Raw genomic sequence first — 26,950 nt, forward strand, 5'->3', positions numbered from 1 at the left:
TACTCTACGGGCAGCTGCCATCGCTTAGGCTCAGTATGGGAAGGACGGAGAGCAGGGGGACAGCAGAGCCCCTACCCCAAGGATGGGGGGTGAATTCCACCACCACCAGCTTTGCTCCTAGATGCAGAATATGCCGTGGGGTGATCTCCTTTGCACACCTGGCATGAGAAGAACGCCGGTCCCGTGCAATCTGGCATGTACTGCAGCAGAAATGCTCACCAGAAAGCTGAGTGAATGGGATCCATCCAGCAGGATATCCAGCCTGGCATACTGTCTCTGATGGGCACAGCAGGAGATGGTATTTCAGGCGAGACTGTTACCTGGGACACTTTCCACCCCTGTTGTGCTTCCCAGCTCCCTGAGGTGTCCCTGCCCATGTTAGATGTCACTTATAAAGCTGTTTCCATGAGTTTGTCTAATCCCCTTTTCCTCCTGCGGCAGCAAGTTCCCAAAGTTCACTACCTGCCGAGTCCAGAAGTGCTTTCTTTTATCTATCTCAAACTTAATCTCTTACTGTTTTCAACTGAGTGCCCCCGTTCTACTATTACAGGATTTGGTAGATGACCATTTGGCTTATAAATTGCCTTTAGGATTTTGCAGCCCTCAGCCAAATAACCCCCAGTCTTTTCCACCTCTGCCTGGCAGGCAGTGCCATTCCCTGCCCTTGTTTTGTGTCTGCACCTCCTCAGAAGCGACTGGTCCGCCTTTTTCACTGGAAGACTGGATCTCCTTACCTGTTGATTGAACACAAGAATCTCCTGTCCCTACTCTGCTGATGCTCCCCAGCTCAGGATGCTCATAACCATGGACAGACAACATTTAGCAGCATTCTGATTCATAGATAATTTCAGTTGGAGAACACTTTGAAGATCATCCAGTCCAGCCATTAACCCAGCATTGCCAAGTCCATCACTAAACCATGTCCTTAAGCACCACATAGAATCATAGAATCCTAGAACCATAGAATAGTTAGGGTTGGAAAGGACCTTAAGATCATCCAGTTCCAACCCCCTGCCATGGACAGGGACACCTCACACTAAACCATCCCACACAAGGCTCTGTCCAACCTGGCCTTGAACACCGCCAGGGATGGAGCATTCACAACCTCCCTGGGCAACCCATTCCAGTGCCTCAGCACCCTCACAGGAAAGAATTTCCTCTTTATATCCAATCTAAACTTCCCCTGTTTAAGTTTTAACCCGTTACCCCTTGTCCTGTCACTGCAGTCCCTGACGCACATCTGCACATCTTTTAAATACCTCCAGGGATGGTGACTCCATCACTTCCCTGGGCAGCCTGTTCCAATGCCTGACGACCCTTCAGGTGAAGAAATGTTTCCTTATTTCCAACCTAAACCTCCCCTGGAGCAACTTGAGGCTGTTTCCTCTTGAACATACAGTTGTGCTAAAGCATGGCACGGATGACACGTCCTGCCACTGCTCCAGAGAGATGGAACATGTCAGCCCATGTGCTCTCTGAGAAGAAACAAGAAGTTTTTACGTTTCCTGTTGATGACGTGAGCTGAAGTTGGGATAAAAATGGCACATAATTGAACATACTCGGATGATTTTGAATTTGGCCACTTCTTTATTGCTCCCACTTTGATTTCAATAATAGGATATACATTTTAAGACAAATAATTCATTTTCATGGGGACATTAAGGCTGTTATTTCAGTCTCTGAAGGCTACATACCACAGCAATGGGAACTAGTGATAGACAAATTGCCTGTCTCTGTACCCACAGTATTGCTAAGGACCTACCTAATGAAAAAGCCTATTAAAAATAAGATTGTTCAGGAAATGCATGCTTAAATGATCTTCTGGAATAGGGCCTAGTAGTGTGCCCTCTGTGCCAGGAATATGTAGCTCATCACTGTGCAGATTTTCTCTTCCCAAATTTTGAAGTGGGATGCCATGATGCGCTATCCACATACATAGAAAAATCAAAAGATGCAGTCGGGCAAGGAGCTGAGCTTCTTCAATGTGGTTGGCTCTGAGAGCACTCTTAGGACCAAGATGTAGGTCCCAGTAGCTCTGCCAGCATTCGGATGAGGGCAATGCCTTTGTCAGAAGCAATAGGGACGGTTTGCTTTTAGGGCTTGTTAGTAAAAGCTGAAGGGAGAGGGTGCTCATCAGTAATGCTGCAAGTTACCGATGTTTTAAAATGCCAGTCCTTGTTTTGTCAGTGTATTTTTGGGTTTGGCAGGTCGCTGTGATGGATAGTGCAATATGCAGGTGGAACACTTCTGAAACAGGAATTCATACTTTCCAGGGGAACAAGGAAACGGTGGTGTCAAAACAAGCCTTAACCACTGAGGTTTTCCAGTTTCTCAAAACACCGGAGTTTGCAAACACGACTCCCATTAAAGTAAACGAGAAACGCACATATGAGTCTGTGTGCCTTGAGAAGAAAATACTCTTCACAAGTGCCTTTCTTGGTGGTGTATGATCAATCCACCATCTGTTTTTATTTATTCATGATTCCTCAGACTACTACAACAATATTGACATTAAATACAGCTTTGGCTTATTAATTTTTTTTCTCAGTCATATGTATTTTAAGTCAATTTCATTGATTTCCCTTGGCTTGCTCTTTTAGCTGCTTGCATGTGTTCCTGGACAACTACTCTGTGCCTGCCTTTACATCCATTTCCTCTGTTTGCATTCCAGGTCCTTGCTTCTGTTTCAGGTAGCTACCGGAGAGTAATTTCCTGTTCCAGGTGTGGTGGCTGAGCTGAATTAAGATCCCATTGACCAGACTGAACATTTTCCCAGTTCAGGCTGCAAGTCTGGGGCAGTCCTGCTTGTCCCAGGATCACCAAGGCTCCAGGAAGCTGCTCCCAGGCCCTGCAGCTATTTCAAGGTGGTGGGGACAGGATACCCACATCCCAAGGAGATCATCAGTCTCCCCCATGCTGGGCATATGCAGATACGTTGCTTGTTCTCAGCAGCATTTGTAAAACCCAGGACAGACAACTTTTAGCTCTATTTCTCCCCTTTCCTATCTTATTGCTACCCAAGATCCCAGGCCTGGCTAGGACTGCGCATCTTCTGATAACTCACCTCTGACTTATACCTGTCACTTCATGGCTCTTCCAGCTCAACTCCACATCCCCTTCCTTCCCCTCTTCACTGCCTCATTCTAGTTTCAAGCAACACCGACCACATCAAATGGCTAAGCAATAACAGGCTCCCAGCTAAGGACCAAGTCTCCATTCAGACCTTAGCCATCAATTTTGAGACAGATTTTGTCCAGAAACACATTTTTGAGTTTTGGATATTACTCTTAATATGCCATCCCTATGAAAGAGGACAAGTCTTATTCTGCCCTGCAACAAGCAATTCACAACCCTATACCCCCCAAAAGCATCATGCCCATTTTAGGGGGCATTGCCACAGAATCTGTCGCTGTTTTCTGTAGGGTGTTTTCCCTGCATCTCCAGTAATCTTCCTTTTAATGTTTCTGCAGCTTCATCTTCCCCACGTCTCTCACGAGCCCATACTCGTTCCTCTTTGTGCTCCACTCTCTGATCACTGCTTTCCCCTCTTGTCATATTCTTCACTTGTGGAGTAACAACCTGTCACATTCATAACCTCTTTGGACCAAAAACGTTCTTTGATCTGTGTAAACTACATTTGATGCTGAAATCCTTGATATTAATATCTTTTGTTTGTGTGTCAATGTTCTCTAGAATCTAATTAAGCAATGTTTTGAGAGCATTGTATATGTTTGAACAATTTCGCAGCGCAGACAATATGAGCTATTGACCTGCAAGGATAAATGCTGCTTGCAGATTCTAGGAATTCACACATGCATGCTTCTTCTTTATGCTATTTCTCCTGAAATATGTGCATTAGGATAGAGGCCTTGCTTTGTAATAATCTCTGCAAAGCTTAATCAAGTATCTGCTCACACTCTTTACAGTAATTGCAGTTACAGCAGGGCAAAAGAGAAACGGGTTTAAGCTAAACACACCAAGCTAATAATAAAATAAAACCAAGAGCAAGTTCTACCCAAACGCTAATAACAGAGATTATTCAATCAATAGCCTCTTGTTATGAATGAATAGGCTAAATTGCCTTTGAATGATGTAAAGATTGACAAGGCGTAGGTCAGCCTAATATAACTACTTACCCTAATTTGGCTTCAGCGATTTGAAAGGCGGCATCGGACGGCAGTGGGGTCAAGCCCATCACGTGCAGGGGGTGGCTGGGTACAACAGTGATGCTGAACACGTCCTTGGAGGGTGTGCAGGGGCTCCATGAGAGACAGGGATGCTCAGGACCTGGCAGAAAACACTGTTTACCTCCGCTGGATTGGACCTTGAGAGGGCTTTTAGAAGAGGGAGGGAGGAAAGGAAGAATGGCAAATTGTAGGAAGAAGGCGGAGAGACGGCACGGCAGGGTGCGGAGCTGTGCTGTGCACTCACTGCTGGTCCTGCTCGCTAGAAAAGGTCTTGCAGGCAAAAAAATAGGGCTGTATGTCTGAATTACCCCCACATTGACATCTGTGTCTGCTCAGATGTAGCTACCAGGTTAGAGCAGTTCCTGATGCTGGGTTTGGAGCCCAGCTTTCCCCATCACAGGCTGGAGGATGCGGTATCAATACAGCAAGATCTCAGGGTATAGAAGCTTCTTAAGGAGGTGGAAACAACGTGTCAGTGATGACAGCGATACCCACCAGGTAGAAGTGGGAACACTGGGGAACGGCTCCGTAGGACTTCCCAAAACTGGTCTGGAAAAGAGAGATTCAGCTTGGAAACAGGCACATTTGGAGCAGTGGGGATAGCTCACCCCAAACCACCCACCCAACACTGCTACAAGGCACAAACCTATGCCTGGAGCCATCAATGTGTCTCTGCTTCTAGAGCAATGAGTGCAAACCTGCAGGACATGTGAAACAAAGGGTGCTCTGGCACAGGGGAGGCTTGATGGAAGAACAGGCAGGGTTTGCCTGCCAGGAACCAACCCCAGCATCACCCCATCCCTCACCTCCACTCTGCCGGTCCCAAAGAGCAGCAGCCCCTGGGGCTAAAGTCAAACTCCAGATGAGGGCCACCGGGTGACACATCCACGCTCCCGGGGAGCCCTGTGGCTCCTGCCAAAACAATCAGCTTCTTGCAGCTGATTTCCTCGGCCGGGTATCAGCACGGTGTTTTGGGGTGCTTACATCTGGGGATGCAGGGAGAAGAATGTTCTTAATGGGAGTTTGAGCTTTTCTGACACTGACCTGGTCTGCAGAACGGTTTTGCATCCTATTTCCAGTTAACAGATAATGCCCTGGGGTTGCGTACAAACATGCTTTGCATCATGGTTTGAACCAAAGCAGCGGCTCAGGGTGGCTGGAGGCAGGACCATGGGGAGACTTTTCCTGTGCCTCTGCACGGGGAAACTTCCCTGAAGTGCAATGCTTTTCCAGCGTTCTGGAATCCCTGCCTGGCCTCCAGCAAGGCTGAGCTCCTCCAGAAACAGCACAGTGCCATCTGTTGGCTTCCTCACCCGCGATGGAGCGAAACCCTCGAAAGGCCTGGGAAACAGGAGAAAACTGGGGGGGGAGAAAACCATTACGTGTGCCCCGGGTTCCCCCAGGCTGCTGCCTGGCCTCCTCTCTAGGTTCTGCAGGCAGAGATGATGGGTCTGGCAGCGTAAACACTTTGCTTTTCCATCTGATGCTTGGCGTTGCATGTGAGGGGGGCCGTGGTGCTGCCCTCCCCATGGTTCTGCTTCCCCAGCCTTAGCGGTGACAGTGACAGCTCAGTCCCATTGGGATGCTGGATAATTAACTACCACCACCACACGCTGCGTCTCTTCCAACACACCTTCTTATCCAGGTGGAAAAGGGGGATTTTCCAGGGATATGCAGATGTTGCATGACCCTGATGGAACTGCCAACGTCCACAAACCCTGGACAGATGGACAGCACCGGCAGCACATGTCCAGGGATCATGGACCTGCACATGGACCTACACATCTGACTCCAGCACAGCAAACTGAGCAGAAATGGGCATCTTCTGCAAAGGCTTCAGTTCCATGTGCTGCTGGGTAAGGGAATGAGTGTCCTCTCCGGCCTCACTGGTGCCAGGGCTGTCTCACTGTGTTTTAACTGAAGTGCCTCCATTGAGGTGGAGGCTGGATTTATCACCATGCATTGCGTGCACATCAGCTTCAGTGCTCAGGGATGATTTAGGCTGAATGGCTCTGAACAAATGCAGATTATATTACTGCTGTACAGGATTAAGGAACACGGCTCTGCTCTGAGCGTTCTTCATTGCATTAAAGAAATACAGAGAAATGCCAAAAGAAAGCTAAAATTCCTAATTAAAAAAAAGTATTTCTTCTAATTTGCTTACTTTTTTTTACCCACTTCTCTTACTGGAAGTGAACATTTGCAAGCGAACCCAGCGATGGTAGGCCACAAAAAGGCATTGAGGGATGCTGCCTGAGGCCAGCCAGGAAGCCTGTGCTTCAGTCCTGATCCTGTCCTCCCTCCTGTTGCCTTGACTTTTCCACCTGCAAGTGCAGATAACACTGTTGTGCTCCTCCACCTCATGGGAGTGACCCAAGGATATGTTAGTTAATACCTGCAAATGGACTTCGGAGATGTAAAATGCTCTATAAAGTTTAAATACTGTTATTGCTACAAAGCAAGAAGTGAAAAGAGACAGGGATAAAGTTCAGCTTAGGAACTCTCTCGTTACACATAAAATAGCATCTTGAACAATGTATGGACAGAAAGTTTACACCAGTTCCATAGAAGAATGCAATTATCACCTGGGGTAGTTTCACTCCCTAAATTACGGTAAAGTCACACATGTCCAGAACAGTCACATTTAGTTTGCATATGGCCTAAGCGGTGGAGAGGATGATGTTGAGGTGTCCCCATCCATACCTGTCTGCCACCAGAGCCAGGCTGGAGCTGTCCCCCCGTCCCCAGCACCCAGAGTGCTTTCAGCAGCCGGTCTTTGCTGATTTCTATGCAGAAATGACATTTTTCCACTCTGGGAAGTGAGACTGGGGAGATCCCTGTGAGGTGACACTGTGTTATCCAGTGAGCCACGCTGGTGGGCTTGGCAGCACGGAGTTAAGGAGGGGTGTCCCATGGCCACAGGGCAGACGCCAGGGAGCCAGTCAGGGGGAAAATCAAAGGCTTCTAGACCTTCCTACTTCCCTTACATTAAAACTAAATGGAGGAAATGCTTGAGCCACTGTTTCTGAGACCAGATGTGCCTGTTTGTGTGCTCTCCCAGGGGATGAGCTGCAGCACGTGGGGGACAATCTGCACACCAGCTCCAGCTACCATGGCATGGCGAGGGCTATTTCTTTCCGGAGTTTTCTTAATAACTTTTTTAATCTAAGCAGACCCAAATTTAAAACAAACTGATGCCCTGATCTGCTCCTTCATCACTACTAAATCCTCAGATATTTCAGATATACGCAAAGGGCAGCAGCATCTCGTGGACCAAGCCGTATGCTGAGAGTAAGGATGCTGCGTGCCAGCGTGAGTCTAAGCAAGGCAGCGGCCAAACCTGTGCCTCGGTTTCCCTTCCCACGAGATGCCCCTTAACTCCTATTGACCCATGTACACAATGCTTTCTAAACCACACAAGAAAGGCCTTACACAAGGAGTTATTAATATTAATAACGATAATTGTTGTTACTAAGCCAACTATAAAAAACAATTTTTCAGAGGAACAAAGTGCCCTGTCTCCCAGTGATAGATTACAGTGATGCTAGAAATTACTCACAGTATGAAGCTGGTTTCCAGTCTGGTTCCTTTCAATAAATTATAGACCCAAGCCCCTGTTGCATACAGTTTACCAAAGTAAATTCAAAACAGGCAGCAAGTATACTCCCCCGTCCATTTTTCTCATGATCGCTTGGGGTTTGCTCCTGAGAAGTTAAATATCCCCTAGCAGTTTCCCAGCACCTTCTGCTGGGGCTGGTGGGGATGTGGCAGAGCCGTGCAGAATGGTTTGAGTTGGAAAGGACCTTTAAATATCACCTGGTCCACCCCCCAAAGGGGGATTGTGGTGCAGATGGGGGTCCCCATGCAAAGGGGACATGTGCCGGCCACCCCGTTCCCATACACCCCATGACCTTACCGGGGCTGCTGCATCTCCCCCTGCACCATCTCTTATTGCACGCTCGCATTCTCGGGTCTCGCCGCCCTCGTTGATCCGCTCGATTCCTTCCGGATGGGGATGAGGTTTCTCCCTCTTCCTCCACGCCGGCGCCACGCGAGGCTGCCCACGGGCAGGTGTAGGGCAGAGCGCAGCATATGCCGTGGGCTTGGCAGCGCCGGCGGCTCCCGCGTGCGTCTCGCCGGGCAGCGCTCAGCTGGGACCTGGCGCTGCTCACAAACACCATCTGGCCTTGGCAGGGCTGCTGCCCGCCGGGCCGGCCCTGCGCCGGCAGCACGGACATGGACGGTGCCAGCCACGCTCGGCACGGCCAAGGTGCCGCGATGCCGCTGGGAATAGGGCTTGGAGAAGGGACTTGGGGTAAGGGGGGTTCCTGCCTTCATCCCCCCATGAAAATGGGAGCCTTCGGCAACCTTCAGCTACGTTATTATCTCCATGATCCCCCAGGAGCAGCAGGCAGTGGGGAGATGGCACCAGGAGGCTCCTCAGCACCACGTGGAGCCCTCCCTAGCATGGCGTGCAAGGCTCCAAGTCATCACGGTGAGGTACCACTTCCAGCACCCGAATCAGCCCGATGCAGGCAGGAAAAAAGCCACAACCAGGAATTACCTGTGGCAGAATGAATCCCTGCTCAGGATGGGTCTGTCCTGGAGAGCTGCTCTGTGCCTCTGACCCATGCGGCGCACCTCGGAGACAGGGCTATGCGTGCATCAGCCCATCTCCTCCTCCACAGTGAGTACCAGCACTAAAACCACTTCTGGATGTCTGGAGTAATGTCAAAGTGAACAGAAAAAGAAGACATCTGAAGCCTGTGCAGCAGTCCAGCCAACTGCATCAGGCAGAGACTACTGCTACTACAAACACGTGCAGGATATGTCCTACTCTGGGATTTCAGGTTGAACGTGAATTGATTGGGTTGATCTGCCTGATGCCCACACCTTCTGTCTGTACTTTGATTGCAGCCCCCCCCCTCCCACCCACCCTTCAGGAAAGCCCTGCTCCCGCATTGCTTGCAAACCCCTCCCCTCTGAAGACTGCCAGGAAAAGGCTTGCGTGACCCAGCATGTGCAGTGCCAAACACTGGGATCAGCTCTGGCTTGGAAACACCCAAGCTACAGCCAGAAGCACTTCTGCACTCACTGAGATGTCCAGCGCTCCCCGCTCCCTGCCAAAGCGCACTTGCATCTTCTCAACACGTAGGCAAAGGAAAGGGGCAGGGGAAGCCTGGGGGGGAAGAAGTTCTTCACTGCCCTCCACATGCAAAGAGGGACCATTTCCATCTGCTGGGACAGCCTCTGCGAAACCTGACCATCAGGAGACAAGGCTTTCTGGACTTGCAAACACCCTGACTTCCCGTGGAAGTAAAGGGGTTTTCCTTCCTCACCTCAGCTACAGCATCATCAGGAGCAGCAGCTGCTGGGAGTCAGCAGGGTGATGCATAGTTTGGCTCCCAAAGGGTCTCCCTCTCACTTACTTACCCATGTGAATGGCCTTGCTTTACCAGGACATCTCTCACTCAGCAGTAATGTGCCCTGTGTTCTGTCTTCTTGAAGGATACAGTCATCGTGCCCCTTTCTATCTTCAATAAGCAGTGACTGCCAGGAGCTCGTACCATTCCCCATTTGGTTTTATCCCAGCCACCCTGGCCATGGGCTCTCCTGCCCATCTAAGCCCTGCAGGAGCTGTGTTGTTCTTTCCTTATGAAGCCCTCCATGGCCATAGACCGAATTGCAACTAATATATCTGGGGCTGTCAGTGGGCATCACCTGAGCTACATCCTCCAGGCAGCCACCCAGAGATCACCCAAAGATCACTCAGTTTCTGCAGATGAGGTGTTTTGGGTCCAGAGATGACCAGATGGTGGGTCTGATCCCCTCTGTTAAATCCCCTCCTGTTCTGCTGTTGGCTGCTCCTGGTCCATGTCCTGACATTCTTCCTCCTATGGCAGCTCCCCAGAGTAACCAGCCCAAACCTGGGCTGCCTATGGCAAGCCAAGTGTTGGTGACACCACTCCAAGCCTCGGTGGTGCATCTGTGGGGATCTATGACCCTAACAAACCAAAGCTGATTTCTCTTTCCCTTGCTCTCGAAGAGGTTATTGTTGGATTTCTTCCTTTCCAGAGCATGATCTCCAGACTCAAGTAAAACAAAACAAGTTCTGTCAGACCCTCGTGTGCCAGACAGTGCGAGTCCACAACAGCAAGGCAGTGCATGCCCTGCAGATTACTCTGTGCAGCACAGATACATGTATTTATATATATCATCTTCACCATAACTGGTTATTTTGCACATAGAGCATCTTAAAGACAGGCCAACCTCAAACTTAACTTGAAGCACTTCAGCTCACAGGGCTTTATAACAGTGTGGCTGGCCCTTTGGGGTCTGGGAGCCAGGGGGGATGCTGACAAAGGAGAAAGAAGAATGACAGATGCTCCCCGTGCACAGAGGCAAATAGAGATGGGATGAGGGGAGAATGGGAGCCTAAAGGGAAAGAAAATGAGCGTGTGCACACATGCACACAAAGACAGGCAAGACAAAGGAAAGCAGGACAAGCAAAAGGAGCAGGAGAAAAGCATCCTACATGCTTGGCGAGGGCTGTTTGCAGCAGCATCTCACGCTGCTTCGTGAGATCCATCCGGGACGGATCCATGTCAGTGAACCAGAATCCTGACACCAGTCCCTTTGATAAATATTTGTCACTCCTGGCTCTCTATCACTCCAGTTTCCACCAGATTAACCCCTATTCTTCCAACAAAACCCACCCTGATGCTGAGCCCGACACGCACACGCCACGCTGACCTGCCTTCTCCTCATTCCCCACTGCCCTCGCTCCCATTCAGCTAAGGGGAGGATTTGCCCTCATCCATCAGGACCAGATTTCTCCCATGCCATGTAAATAATTTAGAGGCACAAGCATCCATGGCACTGCTTCTGTGCAGCCCAAACCCAGTGCCAGGAATCTTGGGAAAAGGGCCCAATAATATTGTACCAGTCCAAAGTAATTAAAGTGCATCATTACATATAAATTTGTAATTAAACACTTTAACGTAATCATCCCGCACAGCACGATTCCTGATGAATTAATTAAAAGAACTCCAGAAATTAATGTTTTACTTGTCACCATTGTTGTGCTAGGCTGTAGCTGTCTCCCCGACTATTCCTGAAGCATGTTGTGAAGTAATTATACAATTACTGAGGAACGGGAAGGCCCAAAGTCCCAACAGAGGAGAGACCTGGAACAAAGTGGAAGTAGCAACCACAAAAGGCAGGAGCAGAGCCAGTCTCCCCACCTTCAGCCCCAGCAGAGGGGAGGTTGCGAGGGGAGGGGAAGGATGAGGTTTCCACCAGCTCCACATCATGGATGTGCTCTCCCAGTTGGGAATGTCTTGCTCATACCCATGTGTGCGCACACATAGGGGTGGCTCCTGTGCTCTCCTGCTGTCTTAGGTTGGTTTCCTTCACCCCAAACAAATGTCCCTCGTCCTCACACCCCATGCTTGTTCTGCAGAAGCAGGGCAGTCACACTAATAATACCCCTCTCTGTATGTGTTTCCCTGCCTCATTTGCCCCCACTTTCCTCCTACCGCTTGGGGTTTGCTGCCCAAATGGGGGAGTACTGCCAGTACCACTCTCCATCCAACCCTCCTTCCACCCAGACCTCCTAATATCCCTCCTTTGTGCCCCATATTACACTGGGCTTCAGTTCCATTTCTCCATTCCCTACATCAAACACAGCTGAACAATTTGGTCCCCCCAAGGCCAGCCACATCCTCCCCATCTCAACAGCTCCATCAAAGTACCACCAGCAGCACATCCCCTCTCCTGATGGGACCAAGCCGCAGAACATGCCTCCTGCAGTGGTGAAGGGGTTAAGGCTGGACTCAAATTGAATTGTTGGATGCAGTGGGCAGCGTTGGTGCCTGTCCATCCATCTGTTTGTGTGTGTGCATGCATATATCTACACACAGCATGAGGCTTGCCTCCTGCAAAATGCTCCTGGGACTGTGCAGCACGATGCGCATGGGGTATTCCTGCAACACCAGAAAGCAAGGCAAAGGCTCTCCCGTTGTGGTTTTTTCCATGAATGATATTCCCAGTACTGGTTCCTACTGCTCCTTGTGCCCAGGAATACCCCTTAATATCCCAAGCACCATAACTGGTCTCACCTGGAGGAAACAAGGCTGCCACATCACAAGCCTGCTTCCAGCCTATGCCTTGGCATCATGGCAGTCATTGGCTTTGGGTTTTTAATTCCCATTATTTTCTGCCCAGCCAAATAACACAAAATACACATTGGTTTTACAGCAGTGGGGCAGAGCGGGGAAGGCTTGGAAGAGACGACAGTGCCTTCTAGATGGAGCATGGGATGGGGGACCCAGCAACTCCCCCGAGCAGGCTAAGGGACTCGTGCAGCGTGTGACTCTGTTTCCCCATCTAGAGATTACACTGAACGGGGGCTGTGTTAGTTACCATTTGTACAGCCCTTTGAAAAAGGAAAGTGTTTGAGGCTTTAAATCCTGCCAGTGGGAACAGAGCAACCCTTCTGAAAAGTTAAAACTTGTGCCAATTAAGCTGCCAAACGCATGGATGTGAATCTAAAAACCTCTCGAGCTCGAGACCAAGACCGGAGCCTCCGGAGAACAGCCTCTCCTGGCTGCTCCTCGCACTCCTCCTGCCCACCCGTGTCAGAAACACGTCGAGTAACTAAGCTATAGGCAGACACACACTTGAAACGTAACTAGGCTACAGACAGAACTGCAGCAGAGCTACCGCTCTGGACATATAAACGGACACCATTAATGTGCAGATAATGTTTTCTCCTCGACTGCTTGAGCTGGTATTGCAGAAATGTCATAATAAAGCATTATTTCCTTTAATTTTGCAATTAGCCCTGTAATTTGAGTTGGAGCTTTGATGCCACAAGCTATTGATGATCTCTGTGTGTATACCCGTACCAGTATATGCACTGCCTGTGCGTGGGGGATGTCTGCTGCTTCAGTGGCTGCTGGGCTGCACCTCTGCTGAAGGTGTGAGGTTATGTCTTCAGGATTCAAATACAAGACTTTATGCAACATAAAGCAACTTATACACCCCGCCTGTACACCCTTTTAAGGGCAGATTTGCACCTTTTCAGGCTGAGCTGATGATCAGCAGCACCACCAAGACAAAGACCATGGCGATAACCACGGCTTGAGGAAGGGGAAGGGCACTGCCTGTTCATGTCACAGACACTTAGAGAGGGACACAGGCTTCTCTGCAGTCATGAAAGCTGAAAGGAAACAATGTGGGGCAGTGCAAAGCATCCCAACACCACAATGATGGATGGTGAAGCAAATCATAACTGAATGTCCCCTTCCCTACCAGGCTAACTACCACCCTGGGCTGTCCCCACACTCACAGCTCTTGGTGGTTCACCTGCAGAAAACAAACACACCGTGTCCATTTGGTGTGTCTCCATCCGCTCGGGATGCAGCCCTGTCCTGGTGCCTTGGAGTGATGCTGTCAGAGATGTGCAGCATGGATGCTGCTCTGCAGGCCCTGGGAAGCAGTGTTCACCTGCTTCTGCAGCTTGCTTGTCACCAGCGTGTGGATGATGATGCTGAAGATGCACTGGAAAGGATAAAAGCCATGCATGTGCGAGCACAGAAAGCATATGAGGTCTTACTCTCATGCCCAGCCCTTGGCTAGACACGGACAAGAGAAGACACGCATGAACTGTGAAAACAAGAAGCCACTAACCACTCTCGTGTGCGTGGAGTGGCACAGATGGATGAATACAGCAGGCATGTGTCATGATGTACATGTGTGCAGACAGAGGAAAGGGGCACTTGGGCAGCAGTTTCTGGTGAAGCCATTGATCCCATGGGCTCAGACCTCAGTGTGTGCCCAGCACTGCCTCTGCGGAGAGAGCAAAATGTGGAGGGTGGCACTGGGTATGCAGAGTTTGCCAGCTCAAACCTCTACTCGCTGACCCACGCAACCTGAACTGAGTCACTTGATGTCCCTGTGGGGCTTCCCCCTGTATGGCTGAACTAAGGCTGGGGTGCAGCCTGGGGGGGCTGCCCCATCTCCCCACCACCCCAACCCCAGAAACGGTCCAGCTCCCAGAACCAGGGGCCCCTTCTTCACCCTTTCCCAGTCCCCAGTAGAACGATTTACCTTTCGGAGCAAGTCCAAGATATTAATTAAGATAAATCTACCTCAATTTTGAGATTCTCTTATCACATAATTTATCAAAATTATGTTAATTATTTCTGTAGGGCAGCAAAATTATTACCTCTTCCATGTCTTGATTTGTATTAATATTCATAATTTAATAATTCAGCATCCAAGCCATCTGGTTTGGGGAGCCACGCTCCTTCCCCTCCCTCTGCCAGAGCCAAAACGCTTCCCACCTCCTTGCTCCTGCACCCACCCAGACAGCCCCCAATGCTCCCCAACCCGAACGGTGCCACTGGTTCCTGTCGGCACCAACGTCCCCCTGGTCCCACTGAGGATGCCGCGGTGGGTCTCACCCCCTGGGGAGGAGGAGCAGCCTCTTCCCCTGCGCTGGGCTGAGCCTCTGTCCCCAGCGCTGTCTCAGCCCGGCAGGTGAGCGCAGCTGAATTGACATTTTCCACACTTTGTGATTTTTACACTGTAATTTGACATAATTAATGCCTACATTACTGCTGATAATTTAGCTAGTTAATTAAACTCGGAGGAGATAATTAAGGAGAGGCTACTGCTTGGACTGCTAATTGTTTTTGTCATTATTTTAGGGGCCCGACAGCTGCCGGCTGAGTCATCCTCCCCATCAGCTGATGGCAGTGCCATGGGTGCCACGGGCGAAGGGCTGGGGGCTGAGGGCAGCTCGACCTGCAGGGCCTGGCTGGGAGCGTGCAGATGGCAACTGCGGGCTCTGCATACACACGGCTCTGGTGCTGCTCCGGCCGAGGGCCAGTGCCCCCTGTTTGGGGCTGGAGGAGAAGTGGAGAGATGGGGAGAGAACTGAATGGTGGGCAGGGAAGCAGCATCTGAAGGGTGCTACAAGGATGCTGCGGAGGGACTCTTCATCAGGGACTGTAACGATAGGACGAGGGGTGATGGGTTCAAGCTTAAACAGGGGAAGTTCAGGTTAGATATAAGGAAGAAATTCTTTACCGTTAGGGTGCTGAGGCACTGGAATGGGTTGCCCAAAGAAGGGGTAAATGCTCCATCCTTGGCAGTGTTCAAGGCCAGGTTGGACAGAGCCTTGGGCAACATGGTTTAGTGTGAGGTGTCCCTGCCCATGGCAGGGGGTTGGGACTGGATGATCTTAAGGTCCTTTCCAACCCTAAGTATTCAATGATTCTATGTGGGGAGGGCAGCTAGTGAGGATGCTCAGGTCATTGGTCCATGAACACCTCAGGTGCCACCAGCTCATGCTGCAAAAGGGATCCCAGCACACTTTGGGCTTACATAGAAGGAGGGACATCAGCCAGCCAGAGAGCAGAGTTGAGATGTGCAATTCCCTACACAGCAGTGCCGAGTGCTCTCCCTGGCCCTGGGGAAAGCCCATCTGCCTGCAAGCCCCAGGGCAGCAGGGAGTCCCTCATCCCCATGTGGCTGCCTTCCCTCTTAACCCCAGTGTTCAACCCAGGCCAAGCTGCCCCATGCAGTGCTGCTGCAGCACATGCCTTCTCCTGTTTGGGTGCTCTGGCTTAATCTTTAACAGTAGATAAATCCAGACACGGAAATAAAAAGCAGATGGGCAATGAACGGCTCTGGTCCCCAAAGAGAAAAGTGCATCACTGGAGCTAAGTCCCTGCTCCCCACCATGTTTCTTGTCTCGTGGAGCCCTCTGCCAGCCCTATCAGGCTGGCCCCATGCCATCCACCCTAAGCCATCCCCTGCAAGACTTCAACCAAAGCCCCAGCTCCTCTAATTACCTTAAACTGGTGTTCGAAGCTACTTTGTGCTTGCGTCTCTTCCATGCCAGGCCACTTGTTCCTCTCTTCTGCTTGGCAAAGACCTAAAACTGGGATGGAAGCAGAGGAGCCCATACACGGTGTCTGGTCAGGAGCACAGCACATCCTGGCCATTCCCCCTCTCTCCCTACAGTGGGAAGAAGGCAGTTTGAGGCGGAACCATCACCTTATTCCTGCTCTGTAGCAGTTGGGGCAGCTTTGTCTGGCTTTCCTGATGTGCAAAGCCCTCGCAGCAGCACCCCTGGCCCCTGATGGCCAGCATCCCTCCCCACCACGGGCAGCCCTGCCAGGCTGTTTGCTGCCGGAGATCTCTTTCCCTCCTCCGCCTCCTGGCGAGCTCAGTGCTCTGAGCTGGATGCTGCCTTGACATCTCAATCCGGAGATTAGGACAGAGACCGGTCACTTCCCAGCGCTGGCGAGCACCCTTCCAATAATCTGATTAATCATCTCAGCCCCACTGGGTGCAGTTGGCATCCTCCAGAATCAAAACCTCTCCTGAAATGCTGTGTTGAAAACCCGTAAAGCTGCTGTAAAGGTTCAACCAAGCATGGACCAAATCAGAAGCTGGTCCTCCAGAGGCTGTGCACTGGGTTGGCTAAATACTCCCTTCTAAACATCTCTACTGCTAGCAGTCAGAGACATATGAGATGTGTAACAAATTGCACAGGGGCTGCTTTCCTTCTCTCACTGTTAGGAAGAGATTTGGGGTGTTTTTTCTCGCCTCTGCATTTCTATTTATCACAACGCAAAAAAGAAACATGCCAAAAGGGTTTTATATTTTCACTTGGAACAACAACACTTGGACAGCCCCAAGGATAGCAATTGCAGTAATCATGAAAAAGTAATACTTTGCGCTTCTGTAGTCCCTTTCATCCAAGCATCTCACAGCACTTTGCAATGTTGGCCCTGATCCTTCAGGAGCACGGGCACATGGATCATCCTATACAGGAATTTATTGCCCTGGGTTCAGCAAATCAGGACCATGGGGCTCTGTGGGGGCTCTGGAGTTGTTCACCTCCAAGCTCACTGAGTCAGCTGCTCCATCAGCACTCGCAAGTGCATCCTGAGGTATTGGCTGATATTTAAGTCTGAGCTCCTGGAGCCAGGGGATTGCGTTCCCATTTTTCAGACCTCCCTAGTGTGTCATCTTGGTGCAATCCTTACAACGCAAGCCAAAAAACCACAAGGAAAACCAGACAACCCAAATGTGCCCCCTTTCCCAGCGTGGTGCTTGCTCGCAGGTTCGTCTCTCTTTGGGGTTGTGCTTCAGGATTTCTGTATTTATTTTCACCAGAAGAGACCAATTCCTGCACTGCAATACTCATAAAAGAATAAACCCAGCTGATCTCAGACTGCTCAGGGAAAACTACAGCAAGGAGAGCAATTTGCCAGAATCTGCGGCAGTGAAAAGAATAAACCTCAAATGCCCTTGTTCCCAGTGCCTCTCCCTGCCAGAAAGACAACCACGGTCCAAACAGTTGATGGTTTGGCTGGGAGTTTCTGCTGTCATTGTTTTCTAACTTGAACTAAAGTTTTCTTTCTTCCTATATCCAATGCTCCAAAGCCCCACCAGGAATGTGAGGCCAAGAGCCCCCATGGGCAGCATCCCTCCTTCACTCATGCGCCAGCACCAAAGAGAAGCCAACATTCAAGACAAAGCCCCTTGCAAGGCTCCTGGAAGTCATCCCACCTCAGGTGGAGACCTTGCATGTTTCCACTTTGGCCTTGGGCTTGACACTTCATGGAAGACTTGCCATTGCCAATGGGTCCTTCTGCTGCAGCGAGGCAGTGGGAGACAGTTCGCATCCCTCACCCTTTGAAGCTATTGCTACCAGAGTGGTTTTCTTTAAGCATGAGGAACTGGTCCCTTCTTCTCCATACCCCAAACCTTGCCTTGCTGGGATTGATCACAAACATAGTGACAATGCTGGTTTTACAAAGAGCCTTAGAAAAGCCATTGGCAGTGCATCACTGCGACAGCTTAGCTGATCGGGAAGCATTGTCCCATGGAAGCACCAGGAAGCTTCACTGGGCAACCTGAAGGTGTTTAAAGCTACCGTGGGAAGAGCAGCTCAAGGTAACCAGCTCCCAGCCAGGGCTGATGGCCACAGCTCCTTCCTCTTGAGGAAGGACACGTTTGACACACTTGGAGATCTACATCTGAGCAGTGCAGCAGCCTGCGGTTAAAACCCAGCCGAATTTCAAACCACCCTCTCACCTCTCTTACCTCTGTGCTATCTCCCAGTGAAATGAATCTCTCCTATCTGCCCAGTCCAGCATCTCCATACCAACAGAGACAGCCTCAGCCTTGCCTTCGCTGACCCCCTTTTCCTCCAACAAGCTCGTGCAGACACATGCACATGGGAAGAGAGCCCTTAGCACCGGAGGGGAGCGAGACGCAAAGGAGGAGCATTAGGTGGAATGAGAGATAGCAAAAGCACAGGCATATCAGACGTCTCCAGGCAAGATAACACGATAAATAATCAATCAATCCCTAGAAAATCCTTAAGTGCTTGATGTATCCTCCTGCAAATTGAATCACTTCTCCTACCAGGAAGTTCTCTCTTGTAAATAAATGAGAGCAGAAATGGCCCATATTGAAAAATAATGTTGTTAAAACCACTGATTAAGTTCTACACAAGCATATGAGAGCAAACTAAAAGGTTTTAGCTTTTTAATTTAAGAAATGAGGAATATGATATAATTTCAATTTGTGATGAGATAAGATGTTCTCGATATTGTGGCTTCAATTGGATTATATCCTAATGTACTTTTATAAAGTGTCAGGCTAGCTGCAGATTAAGGTATGTGTGTAATATTCTTTATTAACAATTTAATGGACTTGCTTTCACTCTATCCATCTTAATCAGTGTTCCCAGTCCACCTGGGAGATCTAGTTAGTGTAGAACCTGAAACTCCAACCTGATGAAAGAGGGAACTCAGTGATCCGTCAGTGTCAAAACCAAGAGGGAAGCACTGATAAAAGACTGTGGAGGATCATCTTTAACCTCCTGTCATCAGCACCATCCAAAAGCTCTCAACAACTGCTCTTGGAGTCACTTGACGAGACATATGTCCTCTTCAGATCTGCATCCTTCCCCTGCCAGAATCTTAAAGGGGCCTTTGGCAACAGGCAGGACTTCCCGGATCACAAAACCCAGTTGCCTGATCTTGAGGGACCTGCTCCCCTAATCCTATTTTACAGTCAAACGCCAGTGCAAGAGCAGCCTGGTTGCATGGACTCTCCAGCACTCATCCATAGCCTCTGCTCTGGTGCTTAGACACTTCCGTCTCATTTCCCTCTGAAATTTACTCATGACTAGTTTGTATCTGCACGTCCTGGTATCAACACTGGCCTTTAGCTTAACTAGCTCCTCTGCCTCCCTTGTGTTTATCTGCCTGGGCAATCACATCTCCCCTCAGCCTTCATTGTGTAAGGCTAAATAAGCTGCGCTTGTTTTAGTCACCTCTCATGAAGGGGTTTCCCAACACCTTCCCCACTCTGGTGACCTGTCTCCGCATCATTTCCAGTTTTCCGGACTGCGCACAGCAAAGTCCCACCATGTACCTAGTGCAAACAGTTTTCCATCTCTCCTGGAAAAGCCATCTCTCCAGATAGCTCCAAGCACCTCTTTATTTAACCAGCAGCTCCTCCTGGCTGGTTCCTATTCTCCAAGCACCCACCTTTAGACACCCCAGGAGGGGTAAATCCTCCACCCCAATGAAGGCCCTTCATGCTGCAGGTCTTGGTGAGAAATTGCTATTTCACACACATATAAACCCACCACAGGGTGACCAGGATAGCTCACGATACGCTGCACGAGCTCTCACTGCAGGCTGGTACCCGCCACCCCTTCCCTGCCGCTCGGACTGCCGTGTGCATGCACAAACAGCGACGTGGTGCCAGAAACCAGGAACTGCCTCGTAAATAATGGCCAATCAGGGAAATAATAATACGAACTGTATATACATCTCACCTCCTTTAATTTCCTTGCAATGCAGTGACTCTGCAAGGGTGGGTCGGTCGTAGCTGCAGGTGCTCTCGGACGGAGGAGGAGCACCAAAATGAAGTTGTTTGCTGCTTTTGATTCCATCCCTGGAATTATTTACAGCTGCAGGCAATATTAAACTATGTAGAGCAAGTGTCCTCATTTACATGCTAATTCATTTATACCCTCTGGATTGATTTCTCCAATTCATTTTCAGCCCACTAACTCTTCTGATATGAATTATATTATCACCTCCAGAACAGCAGCAAGGAAATGTGAAGAAGCCACCCCAGCTCTTCTGATCTCTAATTGCCCTCACTGCTCAGAGCCAGCATGGACAGCTGCAGCTTCGCCTCCCAGCTACCAGCACCCAGCTTCCATCTCCTAGAGAGAAACCAGTGCTGTGGCTCCGAGAGTGAAGCATCCCACCTCCATCCTCTGGTGAAGACCCAAGTGAATGGACCTTGGGCTTGCTGTCTTTGGAAACCATTCCCTCTTTCTCCCAGGAGAAGGAACCATCTCATTTCAGAGAGCAAAATCAAAGTCCATCTGTGTTCCGTAGCTGGAAGGCCCGGAGTCATAAGGAAATTGAATTAATCCTCTACTTCCCAAAGGCTTTTCTGGGGCTTCTCAGCTTGTCACAGCAGCCTCACACCGTATCTGTCTGACACGACACATAGCCAGTTCTCCTCCCCTTGGGAAGGAGGTCCTCATGGGTGGGAAGGACACAGTGCCCAGGGGATGAAGAAAAGTGGGGAAGTCTATCCACAGGTGACAGCATCTGGAAGCAGTAGGGCTTTTCTCCCATCACTGTCACTGACGGAAGAATGAAGTTTAGGTGTGATTTTCCAGGAGGCATATATATACGCATCGGCCTGTCCCTCTGGAAGACCTCATTGAGATCTGCCAAGGCAACAGTAGAGAATGGAACTATTTCCTATACTGACTCTACTGAAGCAGAAGGGTGAGTCTCCAGGACACCAGCTGGATGTGAAGTACCAGCAGCTGAGGAACCCACCAAGGAGATGATGCTCACTCAGCTGCACAAACCATTTGAGTCTGTCCACTCTGGTTCATGCTAGTCAAACACTTCCCTCTCCCTCCGGACCAAAGAAACCCAACTTATGGGATAGACACCAACACTGTGGAACATACGGATGCATCCAAATTGGATAAATACACATGGCATTTGGTGTTTTAAAGACTTCCAGCAACATTTCTACAGCCTGACTCGTGTCTTGCTATCATACCCATCATATTGTTTGAGCAGAATGCAGCCAGGCAGATGTGCCAGAGGGAAAAAGGTCTAGGACCCCCCAAATTCCCAAGCAAAATGAAAGCTATAGGGAAATTAAGGACTTTCTTGCCTGGCTGACATGGAAAGGACAGCTCTTTGTTCCTGATTTACATCATCTGAAACAATTAACTTGTGAAAGCCGAGATACCGTTCCCCTTGGCATCCACTGTTTATTATGCTTCAGACCATTTCAAACGAGCACTTGAAAAGAAGAGGGAGCCCCTCTGCCTCCTGATCACTGGAGGGAGGGAGGAAGCTGTCCTAAACAGAACAACAGACTGTCCCTTCTCAATGCCACTTCAAAGCTCCTCGGACAGGAAAATTGATAACTGCGTCAAGTACAGTGTCTCTAAACTTCATTTAGTGCTGAAAACTGGGCTATTGAATTCATATAATTCTTTGATCAAGACCAGTTAATTAAGTTATTCCCTTGATATGACTCTTATCACTTTAGTGCCAGACCTACACCACACTTATGCAATTCACACACTGGCTTTGATATGCATCGTATAAGCTCCCCAGACCACACTCACTGGGTTTCTGTAGATGTGCTGCTACCTTCCCAGTTTCACCAGTATATAGGCTATAGGACAGCTATTAAAGGACAGACTGTGCAGCCCAGAAGGCTCCTGGACAAACTGTAACAGGGGAAGCTATGTATGGAGTGAAACTAGACCAGTGATTTCTTCCAGACCTTGTAATTTCCAGTCACAATCTCTCGCTGCCTCCCCGACTCCTTTTTGACATACATCCAGCAATACTGATAAAAATCATGCAGCTAAGTATTTATTTTACCCTCAGCAGCAAGACAACTGAACTTGACCCATCCTTTTGCCATTCCATTGCAACATCATGCTTACACTAAGGAAAGATGGTGAAACCGAGCGTGAATTCTGAAATACAGCACACCCTTCCCTGCACGAAGCCACAGGCATCTCTGTCCAAGAAGGTTTGCCCTGATTTCTCCTATGCATGCTCCTCCCATACCCCCTAGATCATCTTCTGCCCTGGCCACCCCTCACAGAGCTACTCCATGGTCTCTCTTTGCCACAGTGAACAGTTTCTCTATCCTGTGCCATTCCTTCCCACCCGGAACCTCCTGACCTCCAGCAACCCTCTGCTTCTGACCAACAATCCAGGGCCCCTTTCAGCAAATCATCCTCCTCCTCCTCCTCCACACTTCTGCTTTGCACCGGAGAGTGACAAGCTCCAATTTAGGTCTCCACAGTTTTTCCTGGGCTTATCCCCTTAAACCGGATTAGCTAACGTCTTAATGCCAGTGACACCAGTCACAGCTCACCATCTGATCCTGCCGGTCAGGATTTGCTGCATCCGTGCACTTTCCATTCCTAAACTAGATCCTGTGATCTTTCCTTCCACATCCTTCAGCTGCCCATCACTACCATGCCACCGTGGCCTGCTAGTTATGCTCTTCATATCTAGGAGATGCCCAGATCTCCTACTCCTTTCCTCACCCAACACCTCCAGGGTCGGAACTCTTTGCTGACAGCCTTTGTACTTTCCCTGTTTCTTTGTGTTTCCCAAGTCTCTTTTCCAGACCATCTCCTTTGCTTTGAGGTACAAGCCATTGAAGACTCATGGCACCCCTTCCTTGGGCCTCCTTTTTCTTTGGTATCAGATACAAAATCTTGGGGGAAACAGTTGAAGGCCTTGTTTCCACTCATCTGACCCATTCCCATATTGAACCAGCTCCAACACCCCTGTCTTGCAGACTTTGTCCACTCTTCCCAGCTCAGAGTTTCCCCTACCATCTTTTACACAAAAACCAGCCCATGTGGTGACTCCCCTTGCCCCTTTTAACCCCCCTTTATAGACCCACATCCTTTCCAAGTCTGCTGTTTATGCACCCCTTCATTCTCCATCCACCTCCATCACAAGGTGGAGATGCTCCTGCTGTAGCATTCTCCATTAAGCAGTGCCAAGCAGTTGCATCAGGAAGTTGTATTCCTCCCACCTCCATCCTTTTGCTCAAAACCAGCTGATAAACACCAAAGGTGTCTGTCCTGATTTGCTTTGTGTTCCTGACCTTTAGCTGGTCCCCTGCTCTCCAGATGGAGGTGAAGGACCCTCCTTAACCCAGGAAATAAGTATGACAGGACAAGGACCAGCCTGCAGCTCCTGAGGAGGTTCTGTGTCTGGCACCCACTCACAACCAAGGGAAGAGATGAGCTGCAACTTCCCATCACGGTCCTTCCTGCCTGGGACATGGTAGAGGAACCATTGAGAGCAGCACGGAGAAAAAGCAGGCAAAGTTCTTGGCCTGTTCACTCCATCACACCTCTGGATGCTCCCCAGCATCCCCACCACGGGCTCGCCCTGGTCCCCAGCTCATTGCATAATGCAAAAAGAAGTCACGTTCTCTGTATCGATCAGGCTGTCCCTTCCCTGCACATGTTCCCTTTGTGTCCCCCCCCTAAAACAAAACCCCAACTGAGAACAGGCACCAGCTGGAGTTTAATTTCAGACTCCAAGGCGTATCTGGAGCCAATTTGCAATGCGCTTACTCCGAAAAATCGCCCTCCCCTGCGACGCCTGACAGCTCCAGACCACAGTCCTGCTCCCAGCTCCCAAGGAAAAACGTTTTAATTTGTCACAAACCAATTATAGCGTCTCATCTATCCCTGAATTACTCATCTTGGCTACAGTCTAGGACAAAGGGCCCCTCTGAGAGGAGATTAGACATGGATATTAACAAGAGAAAAAGTGTCCACTGTCTCACCTTGCTGGGGACGCGGCTTCCAGCGAGACAGGAAAAGGAAACCCCTCCTGACTGACAGCCGGAGGGAGGGCTCCCATCCCGCAGCAAATCCCTTGTTTCACACGGAAGAATAGTCACGACAAACTCCGTATTCAAGTCATATTCATGCATGGCAGATAACAGAGTCATGGCTGGCAGCGCTGCGGCGTGAATATAAAGAACCTGCGCTCCCTCGCTTGCCGCTGCACACGCTTTGCCGCTACGCTGGGATGCAGGTGAAGGGGCTGACAACACTGCACATGGGGTGGGGAAGGAGGGGATGCTCCAATGGGTGCAACTGCCTTGTCTCAGCTTCATGTGCCACCCCTCAAACAAAGCCTCTTCCCCTACCATGGGTGCCCAACAAAAAGGTCCTCTCCAGTCACATCCTCACACCCCAGGCGTATTTGCTGCTCTCACAGGGTGCATCAGCTCTCGGTTCTTGCTTTGGACCAAATCTAGCTTCCCAGGCCCCAAGACCCTTCATATCAGTGCTTATTCCTTCCTTTCCCAACTCCAAGCTGTTCTCAGGCACTACCTTTAACCCCAACAGCCAACGACCAGGGTGGCACCTTCCACGCTGAGACACAGCCCTGAGGATGCTTTTGGTCTGTCCTGTATCCTGAGCAGCATGGGTACCGATTTACCCAGCAGGAAACGGGAGCGGAATACCCAAAAGCAGCACCCAAAGCTAACATAGGCAAGAGGCACTTTGCATTTACAGTCACCTAACATAGGCAAGAGGCACTTTGCATTTACAGTCACAACTGCCATGAGTCCCAGGCACTAAGGTCAGTGGCAGGGACAAAACGCTGCAGGCAGAGGTGGCCCTGCAGCCAGCTGGATAAACTGGAGGGGCTGCTGCTCCGCCTCAAGTTGACTCAAGGCATCTGAGGGCAGCTCAATGCTCCCTTCCTTCCCTGTGCCTCCTGCAGATCAGCTTCTTCCTTGGCTGAAGAGGGAGACGATGAAAGCCAATTTCCCTTTGTGCTCATGGCGAATAATTTGGAGAATTCCCCTTGTTTACTCAGAACTGTTAATGATGCGTCAGAAATTACCTCCGAGATTGTAATTAAAGAAAACTGCAGAAGAGAGACACAGACACACACACACAGAGTGCCTAATCGCAGCTTCATCTGCAAGACTTGAAGTGCTGGAGCAGCCAGCAGCCTCCCCATCACCCCAAGCCTGCAGAAGGACTCCCAAGAGCCTCCTAAACAACAGAGCTCAGGGGTGCAGCCCCCAACCTCTGTATAGTCCCCCCACACTCCTCTTCAGCTACGAAGAAAGCAGTGGCTGCATTCCAGGTATCCAAGAGCTGGCGAGGCCATGAACCCGACTGCGGCCATCAGGAAATGAGCAGGAAGCTCAGCCCCCTTCAAACCCTTTTGGAAGTGGAGAAGCTGACCTAGAAGAGTAATTAAGCTCTCCGTCATCACCGAAATGCAGACACCCACAAGCACACAGCAACGCTGTCTGTCAACCCCCTGCTAGCCTGACCTCAGGGTTTGGCATCTGATGAGGCTGGAGCAGAGCTGAAACAGGCCCATGGAGGATGGAGAGGAATTCGACTCCTGCTCGGTTACAGGAGGGTGCCTGCATTGCCTAATTACTCAGGAGTGACTGCAATGGAGAGGCTGGTTTCCCAACACCTCCCTCCCCACACAGTCCCTAGGCCAAATCCTCCTGCTTTGCCTCCTGGAACACTTCCATAGGGTGAGCAAAGCTGCTTGTGCCAGGAGAGCAAACAGGGGTCGGGCAGGGAGAACTGGCTCAGCCGAAAGCAGCCAGCTGGAAAAAAGCCGTTCCCTCTCTCCACCTTAGCCAACAGCTTAGTGGTGTAGGGCCCGTTTCAAGCCTTGATTAGGAGAGTGGTGGAAATGCAAATCCCTTAAGTCCCAAATTCAAGGTAGAGGATGGAGGAACAAGCTGTCCTCATGTTCGCAACCAGCTGTGGGGCTGTAGGAGGCTGTAAGGAGCTTGGGACCGCTAGACCCTGCCCATGACCAGAGAGTGCTGCATCAGTAGGGACAGGAGTTTGGGTATGTGGGCAGGATGCATTTGGAGCACTACTAAACTATTCATCTGCTCATTTTTGACATAGAAATAATTGGGGTCAGTCTTGAAGTCAGCTTCACACCAGCCCATAACCTCCTGCTGGCAGTGGCATGGTGAGGAAAGCTGAGGCCCTGTCTCCACTCCTGTTCTCAATATTTCTGTATCTAGAAGAACCTTTGAAGACCCACACAGCATTTCCAGCAGAGCCTCTTATACCTTAGACCAGGGTTACCATTTCCAGCAGACTCCAGATGGGAGAAGCAGCAGCTTTCCCTTCAGAACCTCTTCTTGGAGGCAAGCAAGCACATATCTAGCAAGTGTAACCAGTGCCTGCTTTCTGGTAGCAGTTGACCTCACGAAGCAAACTCTGCAGCAGATCAAACCATGCACTTACTGCTGCTGCAGAGCCCTGGGGGTTGTTTAAGCGCCGTGTGATCACATTCCTGTGCCGACCCATCTCCTGCCTGCCTTCAAGATGAGTTAAACTGCTCCGTGTGTCCTGGAGAGAGAAGGATTGGATAAGTTTGGATGATGCTGCCACCCCCAAATCCACACAAACTAAACTTCTCAAGGCTGGAGAATCTAAGCCTGAGAAGATGAAAGCCCAGCAATAACGACAGTGGGCACAGCTGTAGGAGGGGGACCCACTCATTAGGAAGGGTATTTCTCCCTTTAGCAGAAGTGTTTTCACCTCCATCACTCTCAGCTGGCAGAGCCCACACAGGCATGTTTAATTCTGGGGATTTGCTGCTAATGCC

At 50.0% G+C, this 26,950-nt stretch overlaps 2 long non-coding RNA genes across 4 annotated transcripts; both read right to left on the minus strand.

Moving 5' to 3' along the window:
- Positions 1 to 1,629: 1,629 nt before the first annotated feature.
- On the minus strand, positions 1,630 to 9,058 carry LOC136016810 (uncharacterized). Of its 3 annotated transcripts, none has more exons than XR_010613716.1 (5): positions 6,366 to 9,058; positions 4,834 to 5,546; positions 4,683 to 4,736; positions 4,137 to 4,287; positions 1,630 to 3,579 (listed from the first exon to the last, which is right to left on the minus strand). It is a non-coding gene; the product is annotated as an uncharacterized LOC136016810 (long non-coding RNA). The 3 variants fall into 3 exon arrangements; XR_010613715.1 differs by having other exon boundaries at positions 4,834 to 4,885; positions 4,994 to 9,058; XR_010613714.1 differs by having other exon boundaries at positions 4,834 to 9,058.
- A 3,890-nt stretch (positions 9,059 to 12,948) lies between these two features.
- Positions 12,949 to 17,775, minus strand: LOC136016811 (uncharacterized). The gene is made up of 3 exons (XR_010613717.1): positions 16,052 to 17,775; positions 13,881 to 14,039; positions 12,949 to 13,751 (listed from the first exon to the last, which is right to left on the minus strand). It is a non-coding gene; the product is annotated as an uncharacterized LOC136016811 (long non-coding RNA).
- Between the last annotated feature and the right edge of the window lie 9,175 nt (positions 17,776 to 26,950).

The sequence above is a fragment of the Lathamus discolor genome, chromosome 6 (genome assembly GCF_037157495.1).
Source record: "Lathamus discolor isolate bLatDis1 chromosome 6, bLatDis1.hap1, whole genome shotgun sequence".
NCBI lineage: Eukaryota > Metazoa > Chordata > Aves > Psittaciformes > Psittacidae > Lathamus > Lathamus discolor.